This window comes from Piliocolobus tephrosceles, chromosome 13, assembly GCF_002776525.5.
Source record: "Piliocolobus tephrosceles isolate RC106 chromosome 13, ASM277652v3, whole genome shotgun sequence".
In the NCBI taxonomy this organism is placed as follows: domain Eukaryota; kingdom Metazoa; phylum Chordata; class Mammalia; order Primates; family Cercopithecidae; genus Piliocolobus; species Piliocolobus tephrosceles.
In genome coordinates, this window is record NC_045446.1 from 50,962,144 (window position 1) to 50,977,480 (window position 15,337).

General features: G+C 39.4%; 1 pseudogene; it reads left to right on the forward strand.

Annotated features, from left to right (window-relative positions):
- Window positions 1–15,337, forward strand: part of LOC116418416 — a 37,821-nt pseudogene that overhangs the window by 22,142 nt on the left and 342 nt on the right.

Consider the following 15,337-nt stretch of genomic DNA (forward strand, 5'->3'; position numbering starts at 1 on the left):
ATTATTGCCTCAATTTCAGAGCCTGCTATTGGTCTATTCAGGGATTCAACTTCTTCCTGGTTTAGTCTTGGGAGAGTGTAAGTGTCCAGGAAATTATCCATTTCTTCTAGATTTTCTAGTTGATTTGCGTAGAGGTGTTTATAGTATTCTCTGAAGGTAGTTTGTATTTCTGTGGGGTCAGTGGTGATATCCCCTTTTTCATTTTTTATTGCATCTATTTGATTCTTCTCTCTTTTCTTCTTTATTAGTCTTGCTAGTGGTCTGTCAATTTTGTTGATCTTTTCAAAAAACCAACTCCTGTATTCATTGATTTTTTGGAGGGTTTTTTGTGTCTCTATGTCCTTGAGTTCTGCTCTGATCTTAGTTATTTCTTGCCGTCTGCTAGCTTTTGAATGTGTTTGCTCTTGCCTCTCTAGTTCTTTTAATTGTGATGTTAGAGTGTCAATTTTAGATCTTTCCTGCTTTCTCTTGTGGGCATTTAGTGCTGTAAATTTCCCTCTACACACTGCTTTAAATGTGTCCCAGAGATTCTGGTATGTTGTATCTTTGTTCTCATTGGTTTCAAAGAACATCTTTATTTCTGCCTTCATTTCATTATGTACCCAGTAGTCATTCAGGAGCAGGTTGTTCAGTTTCCATGTAGTTGAGCGGTTTTGCTTGCGTTTCTTAGTCCTGAGTTCTAGTTTGATTGCACTGTGGTCTGAGAGACAGTTTGTTATAATTTCTTTTCTTGTACATTTGCCGAGGAGTGCTTTACTTCCAATTATGTGGTCAATTTTGGAATAAGTGTGATGTGGTGCTGAGAAGAATGTATATTCTGTTGACTTGGGGTGGAGAGTTCTATAGATGTCTATTAGGTCCGCTTGGTGCAGAGATGAGTTCAATTCCTGGATATCCTTGTTAACTTTCTGTCTCGTTGATCTGTCTAATGTTGACAGTGGAGTGTTGAAGTCTCCCATTATTATTGTATGGGAGTCTAAGTCTCTTTGTAAGTCTCTAAGGACTTGCTTTATGAATCTGGGTGCTCCTGTATTGGGTGCATATATATTTAGGATAGTTAGCTCTTCCTGTTGAATTGATCCCTTTACCATTATGTAATGGCCTTCTTTGTCTCTTTTGATCTCTGATGGTTTAAAGTCTGTTTTATCAGAGACTACGATTGCAACCCCTGCTTTTTTTTGTTCTCCATTTGCTTCATAGACCTTCCTCCATCCCTTTATTTTGAGCCTATGTATGTCTCTGCATGTGAGATGGGTCTCCTGAATACAGCAGACTGATGGGTCTTGACTCTTTATCCAGTTTGCCAGTCTGTGTCTTTTAATTGGAGCATTTAGTCCATTTACATTTAAGGTTAATATTGTTATGTGTGAACTTGATCCTGCCCTTATGATATTAACCGGTTATTTTGCTCGTTAGTTGATGCAGTTTCTTCCTAGCCTCGATGGTCTTTACATTTTGGCATGTTTTTGCAATGGCTGGTATGGGTTGTTCCTTTCCATGTTTAGGGCTTCCTTCAGGGTCTCTTGTAAGGCAGGCCTGGTGGTGACAAAATCTCTAAGCATTTGCTTATCTGTAAAGGATTTTATTTCTCCTTCACTTATGAAACTTAGTTTGGCTGGATATGAAATTCTGGGTTTAAAATTCTTTTCTTTAAAAATGTTGAATATTGGCCCCCACTCTCTTCTGGCTTGTAGAGTTTCTGCCGAGAGATCCGCTGTTAGTCTGATGGGCTTCCCTTTGTGGGTAACCCGACCTTTCTCTCTGGCTGCCCTTAAGATTTTTTCCTTCATTTCAACGTTGGTGAATCTGGCAATTATGCGTCTTGGAGTTGCTCTTCTCGAGGAGTATCTTTGTGGCATTCTCTGTATTTCCTGAATTTGAATGTTGGCCTGCCCTGCTAGATTGGGGAAGTTCTCCTGGATGATATCCTGAAGAGTGTTTTCCAACTTTGTTCCATTTTCCCCCTCACTTTCAGGCACCCCAATCAGATGTAGATTTGGTCTTTTTACATAATCCCATACTTCTTGCAGGCTTTGTTCATTTCTTTTTCTTCTTTTTTCTTTTGGTTTCTCTTCTCGCTTCATTTCATTCATTTGATCCTCAATCGCTGATACTCTTTCCTCCAGTTGATTGAGTCGGTTACTGAAGCTTGTGCATTTGTCATGTATTTCTTGCATCATGGTTTTTATCTCTGTCATTTTGTTTATGACCTCCTCTGCATTAATTATTCTAGCTGTCAATTCTTCCACTCTTTTTTCAAGATTTTTAGTTTCTTTGTGCTGGGTATGTAATTCCTCCTTTAGCTCTGAGAAGTTTGATGGACTGAAGCCTTCTTCTCTCATCTTGTCAAAGTCATTCTCTGACCAGCTTCGATCCATTGCTGGCGATGAGCTGCGCTCCTTTGCAGGGGGAGATGCGCTCTTATTTTTTGAATTTCCAGCTTTTCTGCCCTGCTTTTTCCCATCTTTGTGGTTTTATCTGCCTCTGGTCTTTGATGATGGGATGTACTGATGGGGTTTTGGTATAGGTGTCCTTCCTGTTTGATAGTTTTCCTTCTAGCAGTCAGGACCCTCAGCTGCAGGTCTGTTGGAGATTGCTTGAGGTCCACTCCAGACCCTGTTTGCCTGGGTATCAGCAGCAGAGGTTGCAGAAGATAGAATATTGCTGAACAGTGAGTGTACCTGTCTGATTCTTACTTTGGAAGCTTCCTCTCGGGGGTGTACTCCACCCTGTGAGGTGTGGAGTGTCAGACTGTCCCTAGTCGGGGATGTCTCCCAGTTAGGCTACTCAGGGGTCAGGGACCCACTTGAGCAGGCAGTCTGTCCCTTCTCAGATCTCAACCTCCGTGTTGGGAGATCCACTGCTCTCTTCAAAGCTGTTAGACAGAGTCGTTTGCATCTGCAGAGGTTCCTGCCGCTTTTTTTGTTGTTGTTTAGCTGTACCCTGTCCCCAGAGGTGGAGTCTACAGAGACAGGCAGGTTTCATTGAGCTACTGTGAGCTCCACCCAGTTCGAGCTTCCCAGCGGCTTTGTTTACCTACCTAAGTCTCAGCAATGGCAGGTGCCCCTCCCCCAGCCTCGCTGCTTCCTTGTCATTAGATCGCAGACTGCTGTGCTAGCAATGAGGGAGGCTCTGTGGCCGCGGGACCCTCCCGGCCAGGTGTGGGATACAATATCCTGGTGTGCCCCTTTACTCAAAGCGCAGTATTGGGGTGAGAGTCACCCGATTTTCCAGGTGTTGTGTGTCTCAGTTCCCCTGGCTAGGAAAAGGGACTCCCTTCCCCCTTGCGCTTCCCAGGTAAGGCGATGCCTCGCCCTGCTTCAGCTCTCGCTGGTCGGGCTGTAGCAGCTGACCAACACAGATTGTCTGGCACTCCCTAGTGAGATGACCCCAGTACCTCAGTTGAAAATGCAGAAATCACCGGTCTTCTGTGTCGCTCGCGCTGGGAGTTGGAGACTGGAGCTGTTCCTATTCAGCCATCTTGGAGAAACTAATTTTAAGCCAGTACAGCTTTATTCTTTATATTTTGCCTATTAGTGTAATCGCCAAGGATTATGCCCATGTTTTGCAGATCATTGCAGAAAAACTGCTCTATGATCACCAGCTGAATCATTTATATCACTACAGCCATGCCTATCTCACAGGTTCACTGACATAAATAAATATATCAGTCTCTCTCATGCACCCAAAACAGATGTTTTTGAGAATTATGTGTTCAAGTGATGCAGTAGCAGAGTGTAAATAAGATGGGGATTCTTGGGTGAGATTGCCTTGATTCAAAGGTGAGTTCCACACTTTAAGAAATATGGAGGCTTGGAAAAATTACTTAACTTCTCCTTGCCTCAGTAAAATGGCTTAAGAAAAGTGCCCAATATGTAAAACTGTTAGGCAGTGAAAGAAGGAAACAAATGTTTCTTAGAACAGCATCTAGCACATATTAAGCCCTCAATAAATGTTAGCTCTTTATTCATACATTAGTGTCTTTATTTTAATGTATTAAAATATATAATACATTAGTATATTTTCTTAAAGACACTACTATGTTATATATCTCACATAGAAACTAAATGTGAGAAATATATATAGATACACACAAATATATTTATATCACTGCGCTGTATGTTAATAAGCAAAAGACCATGAGATTGTTTTCTCTCTTTTTAAGGCCCCTTTCTTCTTCAAGGTTAAAATGTCATTACATTTAAAATTAACACCATTAAAGAAGAGTTTGCATTTTCTGATTCCAGAGGCAAGAGTGAGAAAAGGAAAAAAAATTCCACTTACTTAAATCTAAGACATACATTTAATTATTTTAAAATTATGGGCAAGTTGAGTCAAGATGGTTGACTAGATAGAGCCAGGAAGAGTATCTCCAACTGAGAGACCAGACCATGAAGAATACTGGCACACTCTGAACAGATCTTCAGAAGGAAGGCATTGAGAGTGGATGCAGACCCTAGGCTGAAGGGGTAGGAAGCTGGGAATACAGTATGGAGCTGCCGAGTACCAGGACTTGTTCCTGGCCCCTAATGGCTCCTGAAAACGGTGTGAGTTAAATAGGCAAAGAGTGGCCCACCATTACCACAAACCTCCAGAATCCTAACTGCAGGAGACCCTATGACCCCCCAGGGACATTTGAGCTGGAAGGGAGAGCTGTTTGGAGAAGTGGCAGGGATGGGACTCCAGCCTGTGTGGGGCCCAGAGGGTTTGGTATGGAAACAGCTGAAGTGGAGGATGGCCAGGGACACCCATTCCCCACGGTTCACTGTGCTTATTTAGATGGCTTTGGCCTTTGTTGACTGTCAGGCTTGGTCAGAACAGGGCTATCTTGTCCATGGGATGGGACCAGTCTAATCTGAGCATCCCCATGTCTACCCGTCTCTCCTGGGGTCCCTCCTTAGCCATGCCTGCTTGCAGCTCAGCCTTGGAGGCCCAACCAGGGCACTTCCTGGTGGCTGCCACCATAGCTTCTTCACCAGCAAACCCTGTATAACATTGGAGAGCTTCAGCAGACAGGTCCCTGCCAATGTGAACCCACCAGCAGCTTCCCCCTACCACTTTGCCTGCATGTACCTGGCCACAGCCTACCCCTATTGGTTTCCATGTGTGTGTATGTGGTATGTATAGGGACCTCACAGCCCTGCTGCTGCTGACGTGTGTGTGGACCTCACTGTGTTGCCACCCTGTTGCTACTGGTGCACATGGACCCTGCTGCACAGCCACAATTGGCACATGTGCATGCAGAACCTGCCATGCCACTGCCAAGCTGCTGCCAGCACATGAACATAGACCTTGTTGCCAGCGTCCTGATGAAGCACTTTAGCTGGCACCCACCATCAGAGTGTTGCTGCCAGCAGACTGGAAACATCTTGACATCTCTAGCACAGCAGGTGCTTAACCTTAGGGGCCAGAGAACAAAGCTGTGGGTCTGGTCCCAGGCCCCTGGCATTACAGCACATAGCCTGGGAGTGCTGAGATGAGGTTGGGTACCCTGAAGTCATTCAGAAATGAAGCCAGTCAACTGAACCCAAATTACACCATAGTCAAACCCTCGAGGGCATCAAAGAATATAAAGTAAAAACCCTTCCCCAAAGGAACTTCAGCAACTTCAATCATTTGGCTTTTGTTGACTGTCAGACCTGGTCAGAACAGGGCTATCTTGTCCATGGGTTGGGGCCAGTCTGATCTGAGACCCTCAGTTGAAGGCAGCAACTTCAAAGATTAAAGGAACATCAGCCCACACAGATGAGAAGAAACAGTGTAAGAACTGGCAGCTCAAAAAGCAAGAGTGTATTCCTACCTCCAAATCTCCAAATGATTGCCCTAGCTCCCTGGCAATGGTTTTTTTTTTTTTTTTTTTTTTTTTTTTTTTTGTTGGGGGGAATGGAGTCTTGCTCTGTTGCCCAGGCTGGAGTGCAATGGCACATTCTCAGCTCACTGCAACCTCCGGCTCCCAGGTTCAAGTGATTCTCCTGCCCCAGCCTCCTGAGTAGCTGGGATTACAGGTGCACACCACCACACCTGGCTCATTTTTGTATTTTTAGTAGAGATGAGGTTTCACCATGTTGATCTGGCTGGTCTCGAACTCCTGACCTCGTGATCCACCCACCTTGGCCTCCCAAAGTGCTGGAATTACAAGCATGAGCCACTGTGCCCAGTCAGCAATGGTTCTTAATCAGGCCAAAATGACAGACTTAGAATTCAGAATCTGGATAGAAATTAAGATTATCAAAATTCGGGAGAAAACTGAAACTTTCCAATTCAAGGAATCTAAGGAATACAATAAAATAATACAAGTGATAAAAGATGAAGTAGCCATTTTAAGAAAGAACCAAACTGCCAAACTGATTTGATACAGCTAGAAAACTCATTACAGGAATTTCACAATATAATTAAGGGTATTAACAGGAGAAAAGACCAAATTGAGGAAAGAATCACAGAACACAAAGACTAGTTCTTTGAATCAACTCAGTCAGACAAAAATAATATAAAAAGAATGAAAAAGAATGGATGAAACCTCTGAGAGATATGGGATTAGATAAAAAGACCAAATTTACAACTCATTGGTGTCCCTGAAAGGGAGGGAGAGGAAGCAACTTGGAAAACATATTTGGAGATACTGTCCACAAAAATTTCCCCAACCTTGCTAGTGAGGTCACATTCAAATTCAGGAAATTCAGAGAACTCCAGTGACATACTATACAAGATGACTATGTATAGTCACCAGATTCTCTAAAGTCAATGTGAAGGAGAGCATATTAAAGGCAACCAGAGAGAAGGGGCAGGTCACCTTACAAAGGGAACCCCATCGGACTAACAGTGGACCTTTCAGGAGAAATTCTACAAGCCAGAAGAGATTGGAGGCCTATATTCAACATTCTTAAAGAAAAGAAAGTCCAACTGAGAATTTCATATCTAGACAAACAAAGTTCACAAGCAAAGGAGAAATAAAATCCATTTCAGACAAGCAAATGCTAAAGGAATTTATTACCATCAGACATGCCTTATAAGAGGTTCTTAAGGAAGTGCTAAATGTGGAAACGAAAAACTGTTACCAGCCACCACAAAAACACACTTAGATACATAGACAATTGACACTATAAAACACCTATACAATCAAGTCTACATAACAACCAGCTAACAACACAATGACAGGATGAAATTACAGATGTTGATATTAATCTTGAATGTAAATGGGCTACATGCTCCACTTAAAAGTCCCAGAGTGGCAAGTTGGATAAGGAAGCAAGACCCAACTGTATGGTATCTTAAAGAGACCCATTTCACATGCAATGACATCCATAGGCTGAAAGTAAAGGGATGGAGAAAAATCTACCAAGCAAAGGGAAAACAAAAAAAGGCCAAGAGTTACTGTTCTAATTTCAGACAAAATAGAGTTTGTCCCATCCAAGTAGTGACAGGCCTAATCCTGCTTAGCTTCCAAGATCAGACAAGATAGGGAACATTCAGGGTGGTATGTCTGTAGAGTGGACAAAATAGACTTTAAACCAACAATGATCAAAAAGAACAAAGAAGGATACATAATGATAAGGGGTTCAATTCAATGAGAAGACTTAACTATCTTAAATATATATGCACTCAACACTGGAGCACCCAGATTCATAAAACAAGTTCTTAGAGACCTGAGAAGAGACTTAGATAAACACATAATAAAAATGATAGACTTTAACACCCCCACAGGCAGTATTAGACAGATCATTGGGGCAGAAAACAAACAAACAATATTCAGGACCTAATTCAACACTTGATCAAATGGACCTAACAGATATCTATAGAACACTCCACCCAACAATAACAGAATATACATTCTTTTCATTTGCAAATGGCAGATACTCTAAAATCCACCACATACTCAGCTGTAAAGCAATTCTCAACAAATTCAAAAAACCCCAAATCATACCAACCACATTCTCAGACCACACAGCACAATAAAAATAGAAATCAATACTAAGATCTTGCCAAACCACACAATTACATGGAAATTAAACAACATGCTTCTGAATGACTTTTGGGTAAACAATGAAACTAAGGCAGAAATGAATAAATTCCTTGAAAGTAATGAAAATGAAGATACAACATGCCAGAATCTCTGGGGCACAGCTAACATAGTGTTAAGAGGAAATTTTGTAGCCCTAAATACCCAGATCAAAAAGTTGGAAAGATATTAAATTAACAACCTAACATCACATCTAGAGGAATTAGAAAATCAAGAGCAAACTAACCCCAAAACTAGCACAAGAAAATAAATAACCAAAATCAGAGCTGAACTGAATGAAACTGAGACATGAAAAACCATACAAAAGACCAATGAAAAAATATTTGGTTGTTTGAAGGAATAAATAAGACTGATAGATCCATACCTAGACTAGTAAAGAGAAAAAGAGAATCCAAATAAACCCAATTGGAAATGACAAAGGGGACATTACCACGAACCCCATAGAAATACATAAAACTCTCAGAAGCTATTTTAAACACCTCTATACACGCAAACTAGAAAAGTGGACAAATTCCTGGAAATATATAGTCTCCCAAAATTGAATCAGGAAGAAACTGAAATCCTGAGTAAACCAATAACAAGGTTCAAAACTGATTAAATAAAAAAAAAAAAATCTACCAACCAGAAAAAGTCCTGACCAGGTTGATTCACAGTCAAATTCTACTAGACACACAAAGAAGAGCTGGTACCAATCCTACTGAAACTGTTGCAAAAAATTGAGGAAGAGAGACTTCTTCTTAACTCATTCTATAAGACCAGCATCACTGTGATATCAAAACCTGGCAGAGATACAATGAAAAAAGAAAACTCAGGTCAATATCCCTGATGAACATAGACGTAAAACTGCTCAACAAAATGCAAGCAAATTGATTTCAGCAGCACACCAAAAAGTTAATCCACATAATCAAGTAGGCTTTACTGCTGGGATGCAAAGTTGGTTTAGCCTATGCCAATTAATAAATGTGATTCATTGTTTAAACAGAACTAAAAACAAAAATTACATGATCATCTCAATAGATGCAGAAAAGACTTACAATAAAATGTAATATCCCTTCATGTTAAAGCCCCTCCACAAACTAGGCATTGAAGGAACATATCACAAAATAATAAGCGCCATTTATGACAAACTCACAGCCAACATCATACTGAACATGTGTAAGCTGGAAGCATTCCCCTTGAGAACTGAACAAGATAAGGATGTCCATTCTCACCACTTCCATTCAACATAATGGAAATCCTAGCCAGAGCAATCAGGCAAGAGAAAGAGATAAAAGCCATCCAAATAGGAAGAAAGGAAGTCAAACTATCTCTCTTCATAAACAATATGATCCTGTACCTAGAAAGCCCATAGTCTGTGACCAAAGGCTCCTAGAGCTGATAAACAACTTCAGCAAAATTTCAGAATACAAAATCAATTACAAATATTAATATAAAACTTCTATACATGAATAACTTCCAAGCTCAGAGCCAAATCAGGAATGCAATCCCATTCACAATAGCCACACACACCAAATTAAAATAGCTAGGAATACAGTTAACTAGGGAGGTGAAATATCTCTGCAAAGAGAATTACAAAACACTGCAGAAAGAAATCACAGACTACACAAATAAATGGAAAAGCATTCCAGGCTCATGAATTTGAAGAATCAATATTGTTAAAATGGCCATATTGCTCAAGGCAATGTACAAATTCGGTGCCATTTCTATCAAACTGCCAGACATTTTTCACAGAATTAGGAAAAAAACTATTCTAAAATTCATATAGAACCAAAACAAGAGCTTGAATAGCCAAAGTAATCCTGAGCAAACAGAGCAAAGCTGGAAGCATAACACTACCTGACCAGACTTATACTACAAGGCTACAGTAACCAAAACAAGATGGTATTGGTACAAAACAGACACACAGAACAATGAAACAAATTAGAAAACCCAGAAATAAAGCTGCACACCTACAACCATCTGATCTCTGACAAAGACAATAAAAACAAGTAATAGAGAAAGGATTGTCTATTCAATAAATGGTCCTGGGAAAACTGACTAGGCATATGCAGAAGATTGAAACTGGACTCCTTCCTTTCACCATATACAAAAATTAACTCAGGATTGATTAAAGACTTAAATGTAAAACCTAAAACTATAAAAGCCCAGGAAGAAAACCTAGGAAAGATCATTTTGGACATAAGACCTGGCAAAGATTTCATGATGAAGACTCCAAAAGCAATTGCAACAAAAACAAAAGTTGTCAAATGGGACTTAATGAAATAAAGAGCTTCTGCACAGCAAAAGAAACTATCAATAGAGTAAACAGACAACCTATAGAATCAGATAAAATATTTGCCAACTATGCACCTCACAAAGGTCTAACATCTAGAATCTATAAGGAACTTAAACAAATTAACAAGCAAAAAACAAGCAACTCCATTAAAAAATGGGCAAAGGACATGAACAGACACTTCTCAAAAGAAGACATATGCACAGCCAACAAGCTTATAAAACAAGCTTATAAAAAATGCTCTACATCACTAATCATCAGAGAAATGCAAATCAAAACCACAATGAGATACCATCTCACATTAGTCAGAATGGTTATTGCTAAAAAGTCAAAAAAAAAAAAAAGCAAAAACAAAAACAAAAACAAAAAAAAAACAGGTGTTGGTGAGGGTACAGAGAAAAGGGAATTTTTATACACTGCTGCTGGGAATGTAAATTAGTTCAGCCATTGTGGAAAGTAGTTTGGATATTTCTCAAAGAACTAAAAATAGAACAACCACATGTCCCAGCAGTCCCATTACTGGATATATACCCAAAGGAAAATAAATTGTTCTACCAAAAAGACACCTTCACTCATATGTTTGTTGCAGTGCTATTCACAATAGCAAAACATGGAAACAACCTAGGTGTCCATCAATGGTGGATTGTGTTTATAAAATGTGATATATATATATACACACACACACACACACACACACACACACACACACAATAGGATACCACACAGTCATAAAAGAATGAAATTATGTCCTTTGCAGGAACATAGATGTAGCTGCAGGCCATTATCCTAAGCAAATTAATGCAGGAGCAGAAAATCAAACTTTGCATGTTCTCACTTATAAGTGAGAGCTGAACATTGAGTACATACAGATGCAAAGAAAGAAAAAATAGACAACAGGGCCTACTTGAGGTTGGAGGGTAGGAGAGTGAAAATAAAAAACTAACTCTCAGGTACTACATTCATTAACTGGGTGATGAAATAATCTGTATACCAAACCCCTGTAACATGCAATTTACCCATGTAACAAACCTGCATATATACTCCCTGAACCTAAAATAAAAGTTGGAAAGAAAAAAATTATCATTATCATTTGTTCAGTTGTCCATGTAAATGCATTATTCACAAAGAATCAGCCAAGGTACAAATTAAGTTATCTCTGAAAATATAAAACCTAAAAATCATATAATTTATCACACAATTTACCAATGAAGATCATCCTCAAAAATTACTTGGTACCTGTCTGTATTTCCTGCAAACAGATCTGTGAAACATGTTGAATAGCGATAGATACTATGAGACAGTCCAAATAGAACTTTTTATGGACTATATATTCCAGGCAACTTATCCTCATTCACTCAACATGTTCCCTGTTTGTCCTTGGTTGTATTTAGTGAAAACCCTAAAACTGATACTGAGCTTCATGTCCTCAGAGGTGGATGTGGAAAAGTCTCTTCCACTGCAATTACAGCTGTATTATTGGGACCTGAATTCCTACATACAGCATGAAGGGAAAAACTGTATTGGTCTTCGTTATGGTTTAAGTGTGTCCCCTACGAGGTTATGTGTTGGAAAGCTAATCCCTCTGCTCTCATGAATAATGAGAGTTCTTCTCTCATGCATAGATTAATGGCACTATCACCAGAGTGGGTTCATCATCACGGGAATGACTTTATAATAAAAGTGAGCTCTCTCTGGCTCTCTTGTTCTTGCCCTCTCACCATGTGATGCCTTCTGCCATGTTTTGAAGCAGCAAGAAGGTCCTTGTCAGATGCTCTTGGACTTCCCAACCTCCAGAATTGTGGGCCAAATAAGTGTCTTTTCTTTACAAATTACTCAGGCTGTGGTATTGTGTATAGCAAAATGAAATGGATGAAGACAGTCTTGACCACTCCAGTCTTCTCAGTGGTAGCATGTAGTAGATGTTTACAAAACATTAGTTAATGTGTAAATAAATAAAACATTCCTACTTACAGCCAGAGGTTCATTTCCTCTGGGACATTATAGACATAAATGTATGTAGGCATTTTTTTGGTTCTTAATTATTCCCACAAAGAGTACTGTCCTCTTTAGAAAAATAAAAGATTGTAAGCAACAGTTCTTCTAAGACTGTCAGTCCTTAATGTGGTGATAAAATGACCCAGTGCCAACTCCCACATATTCCCAATTTAGCAGACCAACCCAGAGAGGCTCATGTTTTCACAAAACTAGGCCCTCAGGTTAGAAAAAAAATTATATCCAACTCTAGGAGACCACCAATAGAAGATGACTTTCCCAATATACATATTTGGGTCCTTCAGTCTATGCAGCACTCCTAGCAGTTTTAAACAATTTATGATAATAATTCTCCAAGGTGGGGGTAAGAAGGGATGTAGAATGAATAATAATAATATAATTATTAAATGATATCTGGATTTCCTCTCCAGACCTAGTCTCAAAGAGCTCCTGATGCTTATATTCCTGGGCTATCCATTGCAAAGTCACCACAGAGTAGTTATGGTTTCCAAGGTGTGGGGCTTATCTTGTGCCTCCAGAAAATGCACACAATACCTAACAAGACATTCATCATCTATGAAGAGGGAACACTAGGATAATAAAATTTTGTGAATTATACTCCTTGGGGATAAGAAACAGCCTTGGTTTACCTCAAATAATAGAGGATATGCTGTTTTTTTGCTATTTGCACTGCAATCTATTCCTTACTTTGTATCGTAGGGAGCTCTATGTCTCAAGTTTCCTTGACAACTGGCTTCCAGGTAGGTTCAGCCAATGGGAGGCCTTAGGAGAAATTGGAATTCAGAAGGTGAGGGGGGAAACTTAGATTTTTCTCCATGTCTTGCGCTATCTCCAGCAATGTCTCTGGTTCCAGTTCCTGATAGATAGCTCCTCTCTCTATGGTCCCAGCTCCCTCTGGGCAACATTTTTGGGCTCTTGTAATTCCACTTCTTTCCTTTGTTCTCTGGCCCTAGACATGGTAGTAGATCCCTGGTATTGTTAATCTCTGATTTTATTTATCATACCCTATTTGACTTCTCAGTGCTTCCATAACCCATTTAATTAATTAGCTGGATCATGATTGACAAAATACATTTATGCTAACCCTCCATGTGCTTTGGGAACCCAGGATGAGTCAATCAGACTATGAGAAAAGCAGGATCTGTAGTACAGCCAAGCTTCCCAGGGGCAGAAACTGGAACCAAGGCGGTCCTTCAGACCTCAGCACAGGAGTTTATTGATCCTCACTTTGATACTCTGTCATCAATATGAGTCAGCTATTTTCTTCATATGCCCATTTCTTTACTGATGACTTCCTCCTCTTCTACTCTCATTGTGCCCTTTGTGTGCCTCATGACTTTGGCTTATTCATAGTTTTTTAATCTCTCTGTCTTTACTTTACACATGGCCTAGCATTGCTTTGACAGATTCTCTCCATATCGAAAACTTTCTCCTTTAGCTCCCACTAATAATATGCTTCTATTTCTTACTATTTGTTGATTCAAAGATGTGAGAGTGGAAATATGATTATCCAAGCTCATATTTTCATGGCATCATAGGAAATAATGTCATAGGTTATAGTCAGTCTGTGGATTGGGACTGCCCATGACTAGGGTTCAGATTCAAAGACAGAGAGAGAGAAAGAGAGAGAGAGAGAGAACACGGACACATCCGGTTGAAATTATAGGTTGTAGAATCAGACTGCAAAGGCTGAAATCTTGTCCTGCTACTACCATGTGTCTATGGTATTCTCTTTGAACTTCCATTTATTCACCTGTAAAACAGAGATAATAAATGTGCCCATATCATAAGCTTGTTGTGAGTTAGTATGCGTAAAGCATCTACCACAGTGCCTGGCACATGGTAAGCACTCGATAAATGTCAGTTATTATGATATTACTACTAGTAGTAGTAGCATAGGACAACTCCTCAGATGGGATAGTTTCTCTCAGAATTAAAAAAAATTTTAAACCCATAAATACTTAACAATAAATCTAGAAAAAGATGCACAAGACCTCTACACAGAAAATTACAAAACATGGGTAGGTGCTGTGGTTCACACCTATAATTCCAGCACTTTGGGAGGCCGAGGTGAGCAGATCACCTGAGGCCAAGAGTTCTAGATCAGCTTGGCCACATGGTGAAAACTTGTCTATACTAAAAACACACACACAAAAAATTAGCTGGGTGTGGTGGTACATGCCTGTAGTCCCAGCTACTTAGGGAGGCTGAGGCAGGAGAATTGCTTGAACCCAGGAGGCGGAGGTTGCAGTGAGCCAAGATCATGCCACTGCACTCCAGCCTTGACATCAAAGGGAGACTCTATCTCAAAAAAAAAAAAAAAAAGAAAGAAATAGAAAAGAAAATCACAAAACAGTATTGAAAGAAGTTAAAAAGATACAATTACACATAAATTATAAAACTGAATAGTATAAAAATATCAGTTCTTCCCCAAATTATTCCTAGATTTAGTGCCATTTTAATCAATATGCCAGTAGGTACTTTTGTATATGTGGAAACTGACAAACTAATTTAAAAATTTATATAGAAAAACAAACAGCTAGGAGTAGCATCATACTCTTATAAAAGGACAAAGTTCTTACTCTATAAAACAGCAAAACTTCTTATAAAGTTACAATAATTTAGACACTGTGGAATTGTCAAAAGAGTAGATGAATAGACCAAACAACAGAATAGAAGATCCAGATAGACCCAAGGAATTTAGATACTTGATTTATGATGAAGGTTTTACTGAAGATCAATAAATAGTGCTAAGTTAATTAAATACCAATAAATAATATGTAGATATACCTTGATCTCTACCATACTTAGAGCACAAAAAAAATTCCAAGTCAATTGTAGGTATAACGTGGAAGCTAGTAACCTATAAAGCCTCTACAGTATTACAGAGAATATTATCATGATTTTAGAGTATACAAAATTATTTGATAAATTGAATTAGGTTAAAATTAAGAAATATAGTTCATGAAAAGACACCATTAGGAGAAAAAGCTTTAGAGTGAAGAAGAGGTGAGAATGACTCCCAGACCAACCAC